Source organism: Furipterus horrens, unplaced genomic scaffold (assembly GCF_987537825.1).
Source record: "Furipterus horrens unplaced genomic scaffold, mFurHor1.1.pri manual_scaffold_4, whole genome shotgun sequence".
Classification (NCBI taxonomy): Eukaryota; Metazoa; Chordata; class Mammalia; order Chiroptera; family Furipteridae; genus Furipterus; species Furipterus horrens.
The window spans coordinates 159,956,423-159,978,307 of NW_028327174.1; positions in this window are offsets into that span (position 1 = coordinate 159,956,423).

Below are 21,885 nucleotides of genomic sequence, written 5' to 3' on the forward strand. Positions count from 1 at the left end.
TGCTCTTAACGCCATCCCAGACCTACCAGTCATGGAGGAGCTAGACACCCCACCTACTGCGGCAGAGCTCGGCAAAGCCATCGACTGCCTCGCTTGTGGGAAAGCACCAGGAAGCGACGGAATCCCTCCAGAAATCCTAAAGAGCGGGAAACCAGTCCTGCTACAGCCGCTCCACCATCTACTCTGTCTCTGCTGGAAGGAGGGTTACATCCCCCAGGATATGAGAGACGCCAACATTATCACCATGTACAAGAACAAAGGAGACCGCAGCGACTGCAACAGCTACCAGGGCATCTCTCTCCTCAGCGTCGTCGGCAAAGTATTCGCCCGGGTCGCTCTTGCCCGCCTGCAGACCCTTGCTTCCCGCGTCTACCCAGAGTCCCAGTGTGGCTTCAGAGCTGGCCGATCAACAGTGGACATGATCTTCTCCCTACGCCAGCTGCAGGAGAAGTGTCACGAGCAGCATAAACCACTCTACCTCGCCTTTATTGACCTCACGAAGGCGTTTGATCTGGTCAGTCGAAGCGGACTCTTCAGCTTGCTACGGAAGATTGGCTGTCCACCACATCTGCTTGCTGTGGTCATGTCCTTTCACGACAACATGCACAGCACGGTGTCCTACAACGGCGCAACCTCTGAGGCCTTCCCAGTCAGCAGCGGAGTAAAGCAGGGCTGCGTCCTCGCGCCTACGCTGTTCGGAATCTTCTTCTCCATGCTCCTCCAATACGCCTTTAAGGACTGCAGCGAGGGTGTCTTCATTCACACCAGATCCGATGGCAAGCTCTACAACCTGGCCCGTCTACGAGCCAAGACCAAAGTCAAAGAGGTGCTCATCCGTGAGATGCTCTTCGCCGACGACGCAGCTTTGACATCACACTCCGAAGAGGGACTCCAGCAGCTAGTCACTTGCCTTTCCCACGCATGCAAGGAGTTCGGACTAGCCATCAGCCTGACGAAGACGAATGTTATGGCTCAAGGCACGGGGACTCCCCCATGCATCACCATCGACGGATACACCCTGGAGGTTGTCAACGACTTCACTTACCTCGGGTCCACCATCTCGAGCTCTCTGTCAGTCGACTTGGAGGTCAACCGGAGAATCGCCAGGGCAGCCACAGTTATGGCCAAACTGAACCGGCGAGCGTGGAACAATTCCAGCCTCACTGAGAAAACCAGACTGCGCATCTACCAAGCCTGCGTGCTCAGCACTCTCCTCTATGGCAGCGAGACGTGGACCACCTACGCAAGGCACGAAAGGAAACTCAACAGCTTCCACATGAGGTGCCTGCGACGCGTCCTGCATGTCGCCTGGCAGGATAAGGTCCCCAACACCGAGGTGCTGAAGCGAGCCAATATGAGCAGTTTGCATGCAGTTCTTAGCGAGAGACGCCTCAGGTGGCTCGGCCATGTCAAAAGAATGGATGCAGGCCGTATCCCCAAAGACCTCCTCTACGGCGAGCTAGCAGAAGGCAAGAGGATGACAGGGCACCCAAAACTGCGGTTCAAAGACATCTGCAAAAAGGACATGACACAATGCTCCATCAATCTCAACACATGGGAAGTTGAAGCAGACGACCGCCTAGCCTGGAGGCTCGCGGTCAGACAAGGTACGTCACGCGCGGAGGCTGCGCGCAACGAGGAGGCGGCCCAGAAAAGATCGAGGCGGAAGCAGCGTCAGCAGCAGCAACAGCCATCTGCCTTCACCTGTACCAAGTGCGGCAGGGATTGTCACTCCCGAGTCGGACTGCACAGCCATTCTCGGCGGTGCAGATAGACTCTCAAGAAGCTACGCCATCGTCTCTCGAGACGGACGGCTGCCGACGACGACATTTATCTCAAATATTATATGGATAATCATTTTCAAAGGATATTTGGTTCTGACTAAAAGCAGGAACTATGCTCAAGAGGGAAAGTCAAGAAGAATTTCCTTGGAATTCTAATATTTCAGGTGAAATTCCAATAAATACTTAGCATGTCTATTCAATTATATGTTTAATTCATATATATTTAGTATCTGCTATGTATTTGGCATTAGGCAATGTTACATATTTCAAGGTAATATACATTTTAAATCTGAAGACACAGTCTCTTGAGAAGTATATGGTTAATAAATTTCAAAATATCTTTCAAAATCAATCTTCCTATGACAGGTAGTTTCATTATTTTCCAACAGAAATTACACAATGCTTCTCCTCTCCACAATCAATTTTCAAAACTCCAAAATTCCTTCCAAACATCAACCATGCAGGCCTTTTTCTTCCCTTCTCTTCCCATCTCACTATAGAACACTTCTTTTCTGAGAGCAAAGAGAAGTTTTCAAGAGGTACTGATATTTGATATTGACAATGCAGGTTAAGTAAGAAACTCCAGGCATTTAAAAAGTGTGGGGTGGGGAGAATGTTCATGTCAGGGTGAACATCAAGTACAAAGATTCTGAGTACTGATGAATATGGTCTGTTTGGGGTGTGGCAGAAGTCTACTGGGAGTGGTAGCAAATGAGACTAAAACTACATACAGATTGGGATACATGCTTAATGACCTTGTATGACAGGGTAAAGAAAGATTACTTCTTGGTACAGATCAGAAGAAAAACAAACAGGATAATATCATAATCAGATTATTGACCAGAAAGTTTACTGGTAAAGGGATGATGAAAAAGGGTACATCCAGAAACAGAGACTAGTAGAAAAGTTTCTGAAATAGTCCAGATGATCTGTGGTAAGACAGGGTTTGCTGGAATAGGAAACAATTTAAAAAAATACTGAAGATCAACAGTTCCTGATAATTAATGAATAACTGAATATAAAAGTTGAGAGAGTAGTTGCAGAGAATGACTTGAACAAAATATAAATATTTGGGACATGGTATATAAATATCATTGTATCCATACTATTAAAACTTAAGTTTACGAATACATTTTTTTTTTTACAAATACATTTTTTTAATTGAAGCAAATTCAGCCTGTTTTTGTTAGTCACCATTTTAAATTATTTTCTCCTCCATAATTTAAATTTTTAGGTATTTTGTTTTTCTGTTTTTTAGACAATAAATTTTACCAGTGAGGAAATCTGTTCTTTTCTCTCTCCTATTTGCAACTGCTGTTTGATTTTATAAATGTATATTTTAAAGATCAATTTTGCTCAGAACTTGGAAGAGTAGGGCATTTGATTAGAACTGCATCAGAGACTGTGTGAATACACTGTTTCTTGTCATGAGACCCTCATGTCATTGTTCACTATATGCAAAGTCTCTTCCACTACTGATGACTCTTCTTACCCTGTTACCCAAAGCTGAACACACAGGGACAAACCAACACCCATTATTGATTCACATAATCTACATGCCTTTATGCAGTTAGGATTTGAATACATTTTTAAATAATGAATAATTAAATTATAAGACTTTATAGAAAATTCCAAACTATGCTTATATACCATAGAACTTTAACCTTGCAAAACAGCACAGTTAATCTAATGCAAGTCTTTCCCTAATTAAAAACTTCATTGGAAAGCTCCCAATATGTGTTTACTACCAATGACTTTTCAATAAAGCATACTACCACTCTCCAAAAGAATTATACACTAGTCCACTACCATTGAAATCTTGAATAATATCCATCTATACTCATTTCAGTAAATGTCTAATGAGAATCAACAAGAATGATGTAGTAAAAAAAGAAAAAACAAATATGAGATGTATAAAAAAAAAAAAGTTAAAGTTGTGGAGTCTGGGGCCAAAAAGCCAAGTATCTCATATGGAGTAGGACCTAGCAAGCCAGAGTGTGGGGAGACAGAGAGGATACAGCAGAGAAGGAAAAAGTATAGAATTGGCAAGGCTGGAGAATATATTACTAATAAGACACATTTCCCAGCAAATTTTACAGTCTGGGTAGACTATAAATAATGTGTGATCACAGAAATTTCTCAGAGAGTGAACCTATTGCTTCTAAGTAGAAGTGTGTGTGTGGTAGGGGTGCTGGGGGTGGGAAGGAGGCTACATTTTGAGTCAAATGATTTAGTTCTGCCACTAAGAATTAGTATGACCTTGGAAGGATACCCAGACTGTCTGAATTTCAACATGCTCAGCTATATATGGAATATGTAAAGAATCCTTAAGATATGTCCTAGCATGAATATTTTATGCCATTCTCTTAAGTCCTTTACGATATGAAAGAGCATTCTAGAGCTTATCCATTTCTCACTTGAAGGACCAAATTTCCCTACTGCCTCATTTTACCTTAGCCAACTACCATATTTTATACATTACATACCTACTACAACCACTCCACACATAAACACTTTTTATATAAAACACTAAAAGAAAAACAAAAAATATTATCAAGATTTTCAAGACATAAGTCTCAATGTGACCTTAATAACAATACCAAGTCCTACGTGTTGGTAGTGTTATGTTTTATTGTCTTGACCATGTGATTTCTAGAGTTCATCTGCAATGTCATGACAATAGATGGACCACTACAGAGATGACCACAGAGACAGCACCCTAGGAAAATGGCAGGGATATTATTATGGATAGAGAGAGCTGAAGAGAAACAGAGAAAGACAAAGCTAGAAGAATTGCACTAAAGACAGGGCCCCATTAACCAACATGTAAGTGTGGTCATTTCATAATCGCACAAAGGTTTAGCACACAATACAAGCTTTAAACCTAGGATAACATTGATTGAGAGCACTGGCTAAAGGCTCTCTTTCAAATAGTATTGTTTAAAATAAAATAACTAATAAAGTATCTGATCCATAATATAATAGACTTTTAAAAACTCAGATAAGGACAATTTACCTCTCTGGTAGGTAATTTTAGGAAGGTATTTTGAGAATCTATTTTTGCATTAAAAAATTATCCCAAAATATAAAGGCTTCAAATAACAACTCCTCTTGCTTATTTGCTCGCACTTACAACTTAGGCATGTTTAGTAGGGAGAGCTTGTCTTTGCCCCAGGTGGCATTTTGCAATGACTCTAATGGCTGAGGGCTGGCTATCACTGCTAACTCGGGCCATGGCCTCAAGTTTTAGTTCTTACCATCGGCTAGCGTCTTCAGTTGTTTTGCATGTGGTTAACTTAGACTTCCTCAAGTATGGTGGTCTTAATCAGTCAGACTTCTTACATAGCAGCTAGCTACCTCAAAGCACAAAAATAAACATTATTTTTCTTCTTAGGGCTTAGGCATGGAAGCGGCAAATATTTGTTTTCACTATATTTTGTTGGATGAAGCACATCACAGGCTAAAATCAAGGGGAGGGGACCATGAAAAGGCATGAATACTCAGAAACATAATTTTGAGGGGAGTGCCCACATAACAACCACAAAGAGAAAAACCTTCCTCTATATCCAGGCATATATAGATAAATATTTAACTGTCTAAAGAGTGTGTCTATATTTTAAGTATTTCTTTAGAAAGTCCTGTTTTCTAGTACTTAAAGGCATAGAGTTGAAGTTATGATTGGATACTAGCATGTATTTTTGGTAGAAAGAAAGTAACAATAAAAATAACATTGTGCAAGTCAACAACAGTAATTAAAAGCTTAGGGTAGTGAAAATTTAAGTGAGGCTCATCTTAAATTTCCTTCATGCCTCTCAGAGAATCTTTCTATAGTGAACTAAAGTAGAATGAAATTGAATCTCTACAGATAACCCTTAAAAATATTAAGTCACATGCTTCCTGCTCTTTTTCTTTTTACATGTGTATCTTTGAGTAACATGACTATTAGATTTAATTCCCAGGAATATATTACCGGATAGCATTAAAAAAGAATATATATATTTTAAGCTAAGAAGAAAATCAGAACCTATCAAGATCTAAAGAAAAATAATCAAACAATTTTTATATATTTAAGAATAGTCACTAAATTAAATATGCAGACCAATAACACAGGGATCAGGCTTACACTTCCTGTACTTAAAATAAAACAGTTTGAAAAAAAATTCTGTGAAGAAATAAAAGTTGTATTTTTAATGGAACCAAAGAAGTATAAGGATAATAAAACCACAACTGTTGGGAGTTTTCTATTCTACTAAATAATACATAATTTGGGTGATTCAAAAGTTTGGAAAGTCTTTGAATAGTAATTACAAATATTTACTCAAATTCAATAACATTGTAAATATATTTTAATTTACAATTTTGCTTATATAGTCTACATAATCCTTGCAACTACTCAGTGAAATAGATATTTCCATTTTCGGTTTCAGTGATCAAATATGCTTTCTTAATTGACCAAAGTCTTATTTCTCTAATTCGGTGCTTATTTTTTTATTAAGGAAGCTCATTAAATTATTGCTTGGTACAGTAAATTTAAAAGATACAAAATTTTTACTAAGTCAGTAGCATATTATGTAGAGTTGCTGGGAAGTCCTCTGAGCATAAAGACGCAGTTTACACGACATGATAACAAGCTGCCAGCATGCCAGCCAAATCATACCCAAAGTCCCACGTGCAAAAACTGATTGGAACGGTGACTGTTCCTCCTTCCACATGGAGCATGCACTCCTCAAGGAAGGACTCACGATCTCCTATTTGCTGTAATTTCACCACTGCATTTCCAGATATCTTTCCCCACTCCTTTTTAACTGATCTTATTTGCATAGTACCTATAGACATACAAGTTCTACAGCCCCTGATGCACAATGAAAATAGCAACTGAAAATTCATTTACTGCAGTTAAGGTGTGTAAAAACACTCATTAGACTCTATAACTAGTTACTAAGATAAAAAGGTTTTGTCAGAGGAATAGATAGATGTACGTTCTAAACATAGACAAGCCTCTAAAGGCCATAGGCGTGGATAAGAAATGTCCCCAGTTAAGAATAGGCTTTGGGGAAGAAGGCTGAGGATAAGCAGGAGACAGTGTCAGGGCATAGATCCTGCAGTAAGGGAGAGCTTCTCACATTAGCAAGAGGCACTTACCCAAATAGAATGAAGGCATTACCTAACGTTAAAAGTCCTAAGCCAGGTGAGGCAGGAGAGCTTGTATGTACGACCCATGGGCATGCACTTGGGGGGAGGGGGTGTTGGGGGAGGAGGGGTGCTGGGCGGAGGGGAGCAAAGGGAAAAAATTGGAACTATTGTAACAATATAATCAATAAAATATACTTTTAAAAAAAGTTCTAAGCCAGGTAAAGATTAATATTAATTTCTCAAGGTTTACCATGATATAATTCCATGTCAGGGAAGTTTAAGAGAAAGTTATGCATTTACCTCATGTTACTTTCTATATTTTTATTGTATTATTTTTTCCAGAGGAGCTAATAATAGCTGTATACAAGGATCAGTTTTATTCTTTATATAAGAAACTATCTGAATTATTTTTCTTCCCAATCAAGGGTATCATATATTTGACTACATAATGCTCCTTATAAAAAGATTCTGTCATAAATGTCTTTCAGATCTCAAGACCAACAAACTATTTGCTTCTACACACAAGAGAACATGCTTTATTCTAGTAAGTTTCCACACCTTTTTTCCCCATAATTTATGGAAAACTCAGAACTAAATTGTTTTATGAAACTGCAGTTGTTTTAAGAATCATAGATTATTGAAATATTTTTATCCTTTTCTTACCCTTCATAGATAAATAAATAAGTTTTGTAAATCTTGTATTAATTTGTGTATCATAGAACTTTTGTTTTATTATATGCTAACTCTCTTATTGAAGTATAAATAAATCAGTTTTATATACTTACTTGTATATTTTTTCCTAGGAATAGCATTGATCTCAAAGTAAATTGTTTGACTAATTCTTGATAATCATTTAACACATTTGTCAAATTGCTTTTTTTTTTTTTGTATTTGAAGTCTGGAGTTCAAAGAGAATATTTAGTATTACTTCTCATTTAGTATTTATTCTCTGTGTTTTTGGGCCATTCACTTAATTTCTCTTTGTTTTTCCATATATTACAAATGGAAAAGATGTCTTATCTCTCAGGATTGCTGAGCATATTCAATGATATAACATCTGTGAAATCCTTTCATAAGCTGTGAAGTGGTTGCCTAAATTATTATTATTCTCATATAATAAAGCACAGGAAAGCTAACTTTTTGGCAATTTATATTCAGGATAAATTGGAATTCAAAATTAATTGGAAATGTAACTTAAATGTCTTCTTCTTGAAATTAGCATATATACAATGGTTAAGTAAATTTCATAAGTTGTTTAATGTCTGTCAATCAAATAAATAAGATTCTTTACATAGGTTTTGCTAACTGGTCAGCTTCAAACAAGAATGAATAAATATTAATTTTATTCAGATACTTTCCTTTTACTCTTCTCTCACCAAATTACTCTTATTTTGGGTGCTATGTTTGATATGTATTTTTTAATATAATTACTATTGTATTTTTCAAATATTCATCATCTAAGTCTGAATCACAGTTCTCTGTCTTCAATAAGAACAATATTACAGGCAGAGAATCCATCTACACAATAGCCAAAACATCACTTCATAATAATCTAAGAGTAAATTGATGCATTATAAACTCTATATATTATTAGTCAGGTAGAGGAAATAAATATTTTAAAAATTAAATTAAATTCTTCTTCCTTTCTCCTTTCTGTAATAGTAGAAATCCAGAGAATTGTGACCTGATCTACTAATCCAACTAAAATATATTCAAGTGAAAGAATACAGCAATTTTAATATATGTTTTGCTATATTACTTTCAACTAAAAGTATTCTTTTAAAAATGCTTTTTAGTATCCCAGATGGGAAAGTTGAAGTGGAAAATAGGAAAGATATTTCACTTGCTTTTGGAAGGAAAGCATATCAATTAACAGATTTTAAATTATTGGCCTGCTTTCACAAATTAATGTATTTTGAGGCAGTGTATATATGTAGAAAGGAAGTTTCATAGTATCTGTTACTATTCCTTTAAGGACTGTAACTTAGTAAGAAAGTAATGAGTTGAAAGAATTAGGAAGACATCAGGAGCCTTCTAACAATTAGAAGAATCTGTTGATTAGCACAGAATGTGAATTTTAAGCTGCTTTTCTCATCAAACCATTTACTTCAATGATGTAATGTGGCTCAGAAACCTTACTAATACAAAAAATAATAATTATTAAAAAATATTTAAATAAGCAAAAGCCTTCTATGGAAATATGGTCCAGCACCACAAGATAGATGTAAAGGCACTTAAAATTGGAAACATCATGCCATGTACATTCTTCTTAGGGGTTCTGTCAGAAGTAATTAACTGGCATTTGCTTTATGAGCATGAAAGAAGAGTAGAGAGTACGTCTGCCATTCTAAACGTGGTGCAAATGGGTCATGAGGCTCACCGCTTTAAGAGGTTAGAGAAAACAGGAGTGGCTCAGGGTCAGTTTAAAGAGAGAAAATGGGAAGTTCACTTTTCATGATTATTGTGAAGAAATGAAAAAAATATGCCAGCAGCCATTCAGAGTTAATTGATTGATATTTCATTCGAGTTTAAAATAACAAGAAGGGGATTGAGGTAATATTAGTGAATACGATGGAGGCTCAGAAAATACATGGTAGAGATTGGTGTGTATATGTGTGCATTCATGCAAATTTATCATTCTGTGGCTTATCTAGTTTCACCGTCTTTTGAGAATTTTTTATGTGCCAAGTCAGTGTAATTTTTCCTAGAATCTCTAAAACTCAAGTAGTTTGCTCTTCCATTAAGGGCCCTTTGTCTGTGCTCCCGGAGCGTATATTTAGGTTTTTAAGTGAGTTTCTTCTGGCAAATGTGAACTGTAAATTGCTGGCTGACTGCTATATGTACACAGAATGGCTGTTTGTGAAGACTTACTACCTTCTAACCTGAGAAAAACACTATTTTTTGTGTTTTATATATATGTATATAAATACAGAGAAAGAAAAAAGGAGGAGGAGGAAGAGGAAGAGAAAGAGAGAGGAAGAGGAAGAGAAAGAGCAGAATCAACTTGTATTAGGCACAGTAGGCAAAGTGCCTAGGGCCTATGATACAGTTAGAAGTCCAAGTAAACATTTTAATTTCTTTTAAAAATCAAGGGGAAAAATTAACTTTTAGTCTAAAAAAAATGCTGTATTCTATAATGTAAATATATTTACCTTTTACTGATGCTGTCATTTTTTTAACTTATTAATTTTTTTAATGAAGGAAGAAACCCATGAAGGCAAAAGTGCTCAAAGCCCACAGAAGTCCTAATGCAGCCTGGCAAGAAACAGAGAGAGAGTGCGGGAAAGAATTTACTTTCCTCAGTGAAGAGAAAAACTCCCTGGTTAAGGTGTGAGATGAAAGGCAATTGTGATGCTTCCCCTGCAATAATATTAAATGTCCCCCATACCCAGGAGTTCAGGAGATTATTCTGTTTTTCATTTGCCAACATCATACAGTTTAAATTGGTTATTTACAGTATTAAAGTATTTAGACTATTATTTTAATGGCAATAGACTATTAGAGTTTAGGTATTAAAACTAGATGTAAAGACCTCAGTTCAAATGTTATTGATAATAACTTATTTACCATGTGTCAAGATTTCAATGCACTGCCTCTTTTATTTGTCTCAATAACACTAATGAGATAATGATTATTAATTAAAACATTTCAACTAATAAAACTGAAGTCTAAAGACATTAATGAGATAAAGGGATTACATAGATTCCCAGCTATATTAGGTCTCAAATGACTTAAGATTAGAGGGCAAGAATCATAATTTCATTTTATTATTCACCTACTTGTTGGAATTTTCAAGTTCATGTTTTTTTCAAATTTAACTTTTTAACCTAAAGGAAATATCAGATTAACCCTAAAGAAGAGTTAATAACATTTTAATTTCAAACTGCTAATGTTATATATTCAATATATGAACAAGTATAAATTGGCATAACACCTTTGGAAAACTGTTTGGTAGTACCTGGTAAAGCTGAACATGAGCACATACCATGCCTCAACCACACCACCCCTAAGTATAACCCAAAGAAAAATGTGTACATCTGTACCAAAATATTCAAGAATATTTAAAACTGGAAATATCTAATATAGCCATCAAAGTATAAGATATAAATAAAGTGCATCACATTTGTACAATGGAATAGTCTACAGCAATTAAAATGAACTAGTTACATCCACACACAAAACCATAAATGAGTTTTACAAAAATACTGTTGAATGAAAGAAATCCAATACAAAGGGATGTATACTACTGTGTGATTCCATTTGAATACAGTTTAGAAATAGACAAAATTAAACTATAGTTCTAGAAATTGAGACAGTGGTTTCCTTTGGCAAGGACAGAAGAGGTTGTGACTGAAATGGATAACCAGAAGGGTATCTTGGTTCTAGTAATAATCTCACTTTTCTACCTGGGAGTGATTTTATTGTTGCATTCCTTTTGTGATAATTTACTGAGATTATCATTTATGTACTTATATTTTATATATCATATTCAGTAAACAATTCTTTTTTTAAATGGAGGTAAAATTCATGCAACTAAATTGTATTTAATACATTGTGTAAATGCTCCATGCAAATAAAACAGATTGAAATATTTTTATGATACTTCATAATTTGTAGAGAAAATTATTAAAGATGTAACAATGGAGAATTATTCTGATATGATTTTGTATAAATAACTCATGTGGCTATAGTATAGGTGCAAACTTCTAAACTGATAGTGACATAGAGAATTAATTTGATTGGGGTAAGGATAAAATCAATGTAGTAGATCTCAAAATTTTAAAATCTATGTATTCTCCCCTTTACATTAAGATTTAGTTATCTATTCTAAAGTAGTGCTCAGAATATTATAGAGTATTCCAAGATAAAACTTACTAAATTGATATTCTTAACCTTGATGTTATTTTTAACATTGTATGTTTTATTAAATATATTTCATTGATTATGTTATTACAGTTGTCCAAACTTCCCCCTTTCCTCCACCACCACCCAGTAACCCCCATCCCTCCAGCAATATCCACCCTTAGTTCATGTCCATGGGTCATGCATATAAGTTTATTGGCTACTCCCATTTCCTGTACTATTCTTAATATCCCCCTGTCTATTCAGTACCTCCCAATTTGTACTTCTTATTCTCTGCATCTTTCTTCCCATTCTCCTCCTTCCCCCGCCCAACTGGTAACCATCCAAATTATCTCCATACCTATGATTCTGTTTCTGTTTTGCTTGTTTGCTTAGTTTATTTTTAGATTCAATTGCTGATACTTCTGAATTTATTGCTATTTTAATGTTCATAGTTTAGATCTTCTTTTTCTTAAATAAGTCCCTTAAACATTTCATATAATAATGGCTTTGTGATGATGAACTATTTTAGCTTTACCTTGTCTGGGAAGTACTTTATCTGGCCTTCCATTCTAAATGATAGCTTTGCTGGATAAAATAATCTGGTTGTAGGTCCTTGCTTTTCATAACTTTGAATACTTCTTGCCAGCCCCTTCTTGACTTTCTTTCTTTTCTTTTTTTTTTTTTTAGAAATCAGCTGACAGTCTTATGGGAACTCTATTGTAGGCAATTATCTGTTCTTCTCTTGCTGCTTCTGAGATTATCTCTTTATCTTTAACCTTTGACATTTTAACTATGATGTGTCTTGGTGCGGTCCTCTTTGGGTTCAACTTGTTTGGGATTCTCTGTGCTCCGGGGACTTGTATGTTTATTTCCTTTGCCAAATTAAGGAAGTTTTCTTTCATTATTTTTTCCAATAAGTTTTCAATTTCTTGCTCTTTCTCTTCTTCTGGAATCCCTATAATTCAAATTTTGTTACTTTTGAAGCTGTCCCAGAGGCTCTTTAACTTGTCCTCGGTTTGGGGGATTCTTTTTTTTTTTTTTTTTCTTGCTGTTCTGACTGAATTTTTTTCTTTCTTATGTTCCAAATCATTGATATGATTCTCAGCTTCATACACTCAACTGTTGATTCCTTGTAAATTTTTCTTTATTTCACCTAGTGTAATCTTTATTTCTGCCTGGGTCTTTTTTTATGCTGCTGAAGTACCCAATGAGTTCCTTAAGCATTCTATTAACCAGTGTTTTGAACTCTGCATCTGATAGATTGCTTGTCTCCATTTTGTTTAGTCCTTTTATTGGAGTTCTATTCTGTTCTTTCATTTGGGCCATTTTTCTTTGTCTCCTTATTTTGTCAGCCACCCTGTGTTTGTTAGTATGTATTAGGTAGAACTACTTTGACTCCCTGTCCTATTATTATGGCCTAATGCAGAAAAGCACATCTATAAGTTGGATGGGGCACAGCCTTAGGTAATTACCTGGGTGGGGCAACCCATGTGAGCCAGATTGATGGAGTCTCAGATATAGTGTCACTGTTCTGTGGCTCTGTATGTGGGGGAGGGCTCAGAAAAGGGAGAATGGTTACAGTCTGGCCTCTAGAGTTTTGTCCAGGAGGAAGCTGTCCTCTGGCAATCACTCTGATGCCAGACACTTCAGTTTCTCCCCATAGGCCACTGGTGCTGCCTTGGTGCTGGAGCCCAGAGGGAGTGAGTCTGGGTAAGTCCTAAGCCCATTGCAGACCCTTTAAAAGAAGATGCCTGAAAATCCTGCAGTTTCTTCCCCTGCTCCAAGCCCCACTGATCTTTACATCCAGAAGTTGTGGGGACTTATCTTCCTGGCATCGGAACCCTGGGCTGGGAGCCTGGTGTAGGGCTGCAATCCTTTGCTCCTGAGATATCCCTCCCAATTTTTACCTACCACACATGGGTATAGGATAGCCTGTTCCACATCTCTGCATCTCTGCATTCCCACATCTCTGCCCCTTACCTGTCTGAATGAATGTGATTCCTTTAATTCCTTCATTGTCAGACTTCCATACAGCTTGATTTTCTGATGATTCTGGTGATAATTGATTTGAAGTTTAGCTGTCATTTGGTGTGGTTGTGCAATGAGGTGAGCCATGTTTACTTACATCCCCATCTTGACTGGAAGTCAGAACATTGTATATTAAAGTTACAATATATAAGAAAAAATAGATAAGAAAAATAATTTCAGAAGTTAAAAGAAAATGGTATATTGAAGCTATAAAAATCATACTTGACAAATACTTATAGCTTGGTAACTCTAAATAGTTTAATATCTTCTGTATTCTCTATGGCACATTTTCATCTAAAATAGATTAGATAAATGATAAAATGCATGCTGGGCTCTACTCTCCTCTGCATGCTACTGTGCTATCACCAAAGTTATCCAGTAATTTAAGAGATGGATCTATTATTATCTCCTAATGATTAGGTCAAATCAGTCAGTTTGTAATCCTCATTAGTGATGGCAAGGGTCTCTGTAATATTGCCCCTTAATAACCTAGAACACAGCCATGTTGTTATATTTAGTGAACTTATGAGCTATATGTTTCTGATAGCCTCCTTTCTCTCTAGCATGAACAACCTGTTATGCCCAGCACAGCTCCTTTAAAAAGCCCCCTGCCTGGCAGCCATATCTATGTTTTAAATAGAGAACAGATTTCTCTTCTGATAGCCACTCATCATCACCTGGCCTAGAAGAGTCACATAGAACCATTGAGAAAAGTTTATTAAGTATGATCAGCCTACAATTAAGGTTATAAGGTATCATTGTAGGCTCCCAGATAACTTGTCACTACTGAGAAATCCACACACACACAAAAGACAGATAATCTTGCCAAATGCAAACAATGTTTGTGAAAAAAGGTAGAGAAGGTAAGCCAAACTTTTCAGTTCATAGTTGATTCACCTACCAGCTCTTAACTGAGGTCCTCATTCTCATTGTGGATTCTATTTCCATATCCCACAGAAACCCATTATCTCATTATTTATCACATCAAACACCTCCTTTTAATTATAACTTCAATAGATTTCTTTCTTTTTTTGGAGCTGGAGGGAGGGGTTTACCCTCCCCTTTCCACTTTCCTTCTATCTATTTTTATAAAGATATTTACAACCTTTGGGAGAAAAAGAAACTGTTTATACATATAATTGCAGTTAAAAATCAGATTACTAATTCAGTGTAAACTGTTTGATCCAAAATATTTTTAGAAATTTAATTGCTTGTCAAAAAAGCAAAAATATTCTTCAGTTCTGGGTCCATTAAGCAAGTAAGAGTCTGCTAGTGAGACTTGAAAAAGTAAAGCTTTGATGGCATTAGAATTTTAATTGATAGATACTCAAAGAAAGAAAATGTGTAATCACCAAAATAACTTACACAATGTCTGATGTCTTTTTTGAAAATTTTAATAGGAAATCAGTGGTTAATTTGCATAGAAGAGAAAGATTGTACTTTATTTTCTTTAAGATTGAGACCAAAATCTTTATCCTGGAATTTTTCCACGGGATCCATGGCTTTAAGAAAACACACCCTTCCTCATATGATACACAAACATTAAATACACACAAAATGGATCACAGAGAAAACTATAAAAAGTAAAACTATGAAACTCTGATAATAAAATGCAGAAGCAAATCATCATGATCTTGGTTTTAAGCCTTCTTAAGTATGATACTAAAAGCACAAGCAACAATAGGAGAAAAACAGATAAACTAGCCTTCATCAAAATTAGAAATGTTTATGCTTGAAAGTGACACTATTTAAAAAGTACAAAGCAAACCCACAGAATTGAGAAAATATGTACAACTTACATATCTGATAAAGGATTTGTTTCCAGAATATATAAAGAACTCAGACTTAATAATGGAAAGATAAATGCCAATTTTTTAAATGAGAAAAAGTTCTAAACAGACATTTCTCCAAAGGAAGTTCCAAAGATGTTAGATGTTATTAGGGAAATATGATGATATATTACTTCATACCCACTAGTATGGCTATAACCATAAAAAATAGTAACAAATAGTAGTAAGATTATGAAGAAATTGGAACCTTCATACATTGAGATAGAAATGAAATGTTGGAGCTGCTTTAAAATATTGTTTGACAGTTTCTCAAAATGTTAAACACAGAGTTACCATATGTCCCAGTAGTTCTATTCCTTGATAAATATCTAAAAGAAATGGAAGTACATGTCCACACAAATGTCCACAGCAGTATTCTTCATAAGCAAAAAGGGAAAATACATAACTCAATTGTCATCAGCTGGTGAATGATAAATACATGTGATCTACCCATACAATATAATCTTATTCAACATTAAAATAAAATGAGCCATGGCTATGTGACCCAGCTGGTTGAAGCGTCCTCTTGTACACCAAACATTTGTGGGTTCAGGGTTCAATTCCCTGTCAGGGCACATACCTAGGTTGCAGGTTCAACCCCCAGTACGGGTGCATACGGGTGGCAACTAATTGATGTTTCTTTCTCACATCAATGTTTCTCTCTCTCTCTCCACCCCCCTCAAATCAATATCCTCTGGTGAGGATTTAAAATAAAATAAAATAATGAACTACTGAAACATGCTAAAACATGGGTGAATTTTGAAAATACTATATGCTGAGTGATAGACGCCCATCATACAAGACCACATAAACTATGCTTCCGTTTATACAAAATGTCCAAATAGGCAAATATAGAGACAGAAGGTAGATTAATGATTGATCAGGACTAGAGGGGAGGAGAGGGAATGGGAATGTGCAATAATTGCTGAAAGGAAGGGGGTTTCTTTTTGAGGTGATGAAAATGTTCTGAAATTGACTGTGGGGATGGTTGTGCAGCTCTGTAAATATACTAAAGGCTTTATAAAATTTAAATAGTATAATTATTCCATATATAAGTTATATCTCAATAAAACTGTTAAAAATAAAACAAAATCCAGTTGGGCAGGCACATGTGGAACGAATGAGTGTGACATAGTACAAAGGATGGTACTAGGCATATATAGAAGGTGCTTCAGGAATACACGAGAGGAAACATCTAACTTATTTTCTGTGTAATCAATTTAGTTCTTATCTACTGCCATGTATCACTGTGTGTGTGCCTGTCAGCGTGTGTGTGTGTGTGTGTGTGTGTGTGTGTGTGTGTGTGCTGTAAAAGAGTGACCTGACTTACTCTGGACATATTTGGTAATGGAATACCGCAATACTCATTCACCCAGATACCTGTTTATATTCTTGGTTCAGCACAGGGTATAAGCTATGATGTGTGGATGAAGCTAGCCCATACAGGTTCACGAGAGATGAACATAGATATCACTTCCCAACTACATGTGCACACTGGTACCCTGAAATTGGCCATGCTGGGAGTACTCACACCATGGAAACCAGCAAATGCTTCAAATCAGGGCAGCACCCCCCTACCTGCCCCCAAATGCTGGTTGTTATACATTTGTTAGCATACCACCAAGTCTAAGACTCCTTTTGGAAAGTAACTCACACATACTCAAAATTCAGATATACCCATGAATGTCTGGAAAACTGAAGGAGTGATCATAAGTCAAATTTCCTGGGAGAACTATTAAGTCTCAAGAAAAGCATTGTTCTAAGGAAGTACAGGATCTAGCATGATGATGCCTCCTAGCAACAGAAGCTGAAAATCAGGAAGAATCGAGTATTCTGGGTAAAACTCAAAGGCATATCAGCACCTTGGAATGAAAGAGTTTTGCAGAAAACTAAAAAATGCTAGACACAAACTTCTGGAATGATGAAGTGCTCCAGTCATCCTGGTATGGGTCCTTTGTAAGATACAAGAAAGAATCACTTCAGAAAGACTGTCCAGCACTCCAAGCCTGGTAGGAGCTGGGATGAGTACGGCGATGAACAGCGTGGTACTTCAGGCTGCCCCCGACTTGAATGCAAGAGTTGCTGAGCTGAGCACCAGGACAGCAGCAGTGACAGGTGGACATTGCTCAGAATGACGTGACAAATAGGATGGTGTTTGGAAGAAAATGGTGACACTGGCATAAGTAGAAGCCGGAGCAGCAGTGTGGCACTAAAGAAACAGCAGAAAGAAGGGGAAACCTTTACTTTATCATATGAACTCATGCATACCCCTCTGGAGACTGAGTTATGTGAGGATTAGGGAATCTCCAGAAAAATCAAAGCAAGCAGGGCGTATGTGTGTGGCTTTGGGGAAGGCAGCTGTCATCTCAATAACTTGATCTTACATCTATCATATGTTAACACATATCATATGTCAAAATCATTTACTTTCCTTTATTTACACCACAATATTTTGTCAACTCCTTAAAGCAAAATTTATTTTATTCCATCTCAGCTCCCGTGGCAATCATAGGGTACATTCTGAGAATTCAATGTTTGTTAATAACAGCAAGAGCTAATAACTACTCTGAATAGATTTACTATGTACCAGGTACTGTTCAAATAGTCTCACATGCACTCGTTGGTAGTTTATGAAAAGGATATTAATATTTCCCAGGTTAAAAATAAACTGAGACACAGAAAAAAATAAATAACTTGCTCAAGGTCATATATCTGCCAGATACATAGACAGGTAGACAGACAGACAGGAAGATAGATGGCATTCTGAGAAATTCATTTACCATCAAGACTCTCCTACTTTTTTATCATGTGCTTTAGTTTTTTACAAAATATGATTAGAAGGACTTTAAGAGGTTGTGAAATCAATTTAGTGGATTGCAACTAGAATTTTTTGAAAGGACAGATCAGAGTATATCATGTGTACCAAATATAGGTTGTTTTGTGAAACCTCTGTTTCAGTTGTCTGTAAGTATGGGGCTGTGTTTGTATGTGCTGAGTCATCATGTACAATGTATTTCCTACTGTGGTTTGCTGTCAAAATTTGAGAAACTCTGATATAGGAAATGTTGTTTAATACCCTCCAACCCTTAGTTTCTTCAAAGGTTATAGTTTCTTCACAGGTATGTAGTTTTCAATAAAGTAGGTATTCTAGGAGACACTAAATTAAATTCCAGTTTATAGGCTTAAAGCCTTCCTAATAAAATTAAAACATTAGGAAAATAATCTAAAATTAATGAACTACAATATTATGCAAGTAACACCATGATCTATCTGATTTGTTTATTCAGAAGAGATGTTATAGACATTATGACAAACATGTAATATTTTTTAAATGACTGAGAGCTCCATCTAAAAACTGGCCCTGGTAAGAACTACAGAGAAGAAACTACCCATGAGACTGCCTCAGGTGCATTACTGAAGTTGATTGTATCACAATACTGTTGAATCTCTATACCAAGAATGAGGATAATAATAATAATATTAGTGATAATACATTTTTAAATTAGCTCTCCTCTCTGAAACAGTCTTCTGGTTAAGGGGAAAATTCTACATCCACCCAAGAAAGAAAATCCAGAACTGCTGAAACCTTTAGACAGAGACAGAGAGAGAGAGAGAAAAGAATTTGCCAAAGCACAAGGCTGAAACCAGTGCCAGCAGTATAGGACTGTTGTTTAATATTGTTTTGGATAAAGCCGTCTGTTTTCCTAAAATTCTTAGCCATTATTGTAAAAGATAGGGAATTAGATACAGCTCAAAGAAGAAAATAGGTTCTTTTTGAATTTTTCTTGAAAGTCATATGCATGTAAGTATTTTATAAATTACAAAATTGATGCAAATATTGTTTCTTTTATCTCCTAACTAGAAAAATTATTTTCAAAGGTAGAAGATCAGTATTGCCCTATTTAAGAAAATTCCTACAGCAAATAGCAATTCTCAAAAATTTTAAATAAATTCCTGAGATAACAAATGCCTTCTAGTAAAATGTGCTGTCTTAAAGAGTAGAAATCCACATATTAATTTTACCTGTCTTGGCTAGAAATTCTGTGTATCTTAGCCCATTTATGTTTTTTAAAAAGTCTATAAAATAAGAATTATTACTCTCATCGTCGTCGTCGGCAGCCGTCCGTCTCGAGAGACGATGGCGTAGCTTCTTGAGAGTCTATCTGCACCGCCGAGAATGGCTGTGCAGTCCGACTCGGGAGTGACAATCCCTGCCGCACTTGTTACAGGTGAAGGCAGATGGCTGTTGTTGCTGCTGTTGACGCTGCTTCCGCCTCGATCTTTTCTGGACCGCCTCCTCGTTGTGTGCAGCCTCTGCGCGTGACGTACCCTGTCTGACCGCGAGCCTCCAGGCTAGGCGGTCGTCTGCTTCAACTTCCCATGTGTTGAGATTGATGGAGCATTGTGTCATGTCCTTTTTGCAGATGTCTTTGAACCGCAGTTTTGGGTGCCCTGCCATCCTCTGGCCTTCTGCTAGCTCGCCGTAGAGGAGGTCTTTGGGGATACGGCCTGCATCCATTCTTTTGACATGGCCGAGCCACCTGAGGCGTCTCTCGCTAAGAACTGCATGCAAACTGCTCATATTGGCTCGCTTCAGCACCTCGGTGTTGGGGACCTTATCCTGCCAGGCGACATGCAGGACGCGTCGCAGGCACCTCATGTGGAAGCTGTTGAGTTTCCTTTCGTGCCTTGCGTAGGTGGTCCACGTCTCACTGCCATAGAGGAGAGTGCTGAGTACGCAGGCTTGGTAGATGCTCAGTCTGGTTTTCTCAGTGAGGCTGGAATTGTTCCACGCTCGCCGGTTCAGTTTGGCCATAACTGTGGCTGCCCTGGCGATTCTCCGATTGACCTCCAAGTCGACTGACAGAGAGCTCGAGATGGTGGACCCGAGGTAAGTGAAGTCGTTGACAACCTCCAGGGTGTATCCGTCGATGGTGATGCATGGGGGAGTCCCCGTGCCTTGAGCCATAACGTTCGTCTTTGTCAGGCTGATGGCTAGTCCGAACTCCTTGCATGCGTGGGAAAGGCAAGTGACTAGCTGCTGGAGTCCCTCTTCGGAGTGTGATGTCAAAGCTGCGTCGTCGGCGAAGAGCATCTCACGGATGAGCACCTCTTTGACTTTGGTCTTGGCTCGTAGACGGGCCAGGTTGTAGAGCTTGCCATCGGATCTGGTGTGAATGAAGACACCCTCGCTGCAGTCCTTAAAGGCGTATTGGAGGAGCATGGAGAAGAAGATTCCGAACAGCGTAGGCGCGAGGACGCAGCCCTGCTTTACTCCGCTGCTGACTGGGAAGGCCTCAGAGGTTGCGCCGTTGTAGGACACCGTGCTGTGCATGTTGTCGTGAAAGGACATGACCACAGCAAGCAGATGTGGTGGACAGCCAATCTTCCGTAGCAAGCTGAAGAGTCCGCTTCGACTGACCAGATCAAACGGCTTCGTGAGGTCTATAAAGGCGAGGTAGAGTGGTTTATGCTGCTCGTGACACTTCTCCTGCAGCTGGCATAGGGAGAAGATCATGTCCGCTGTTGATCGGCCAGCTCTGAAGCCACACTGGGACTCTGGGTAGACGCGGGAAGCAAGGGTCTGCAGGCGGGCAAGAGTGACCCGGGCGAATACTTTGCCGACGACGCTGAGGAGAGAGATGCCCCGGTAGTTGTTGCAGTCGCTGCGGTCTCCTTTGTTCTTGTACATGGTGATAATGTTGGTGTCTCTCATATCCTGGGGGATGTAACCCTCCTTCCAGCAGAGACAGAGTAGATGGTGGAGCGGCTGTAGCAGGACTGGTTTCCCGCTCTTTAGGATTTCTGGAGGGATTCCGTCGCTTCCTGGTGCTTTCCCGCAAGCGAGGCGGTCGATGGCTTTGCCGAGCTCTGCCGCAGTAGGTGGGGTGTCTAGCTCCTCCATGACTGGTAGGTCTGGGATGGCGTTAAGAGCAGTGTCTGTTACGGTGTTCCTCGTTGCGTACAGCTCGAGGTAGTGCTCGGTCCACCGCCGCATTTGCTGTTCCTGGTCAGTGATGACCTCACCTGTCTTGGACTTAAGGGGGGCGATCTTGGAGGGGATTGGGCCTGTTGCCTTCTTGATACCCTCATACATTCCTCGTGCGTTGCCTATATCGGCGGCTTCCTGGATGCTTCCGCACAGGTTTAGCCAATAGGTGTTGGCACAGTGGCGGGCGGTCTTCTGGACCGTGTTCCTGGCAGCCCGTAGAGCTTGAAGTGTACTGGGAGTGGGCGTGGCCTTGTAAGCCAGTAGGGCCTTCCTC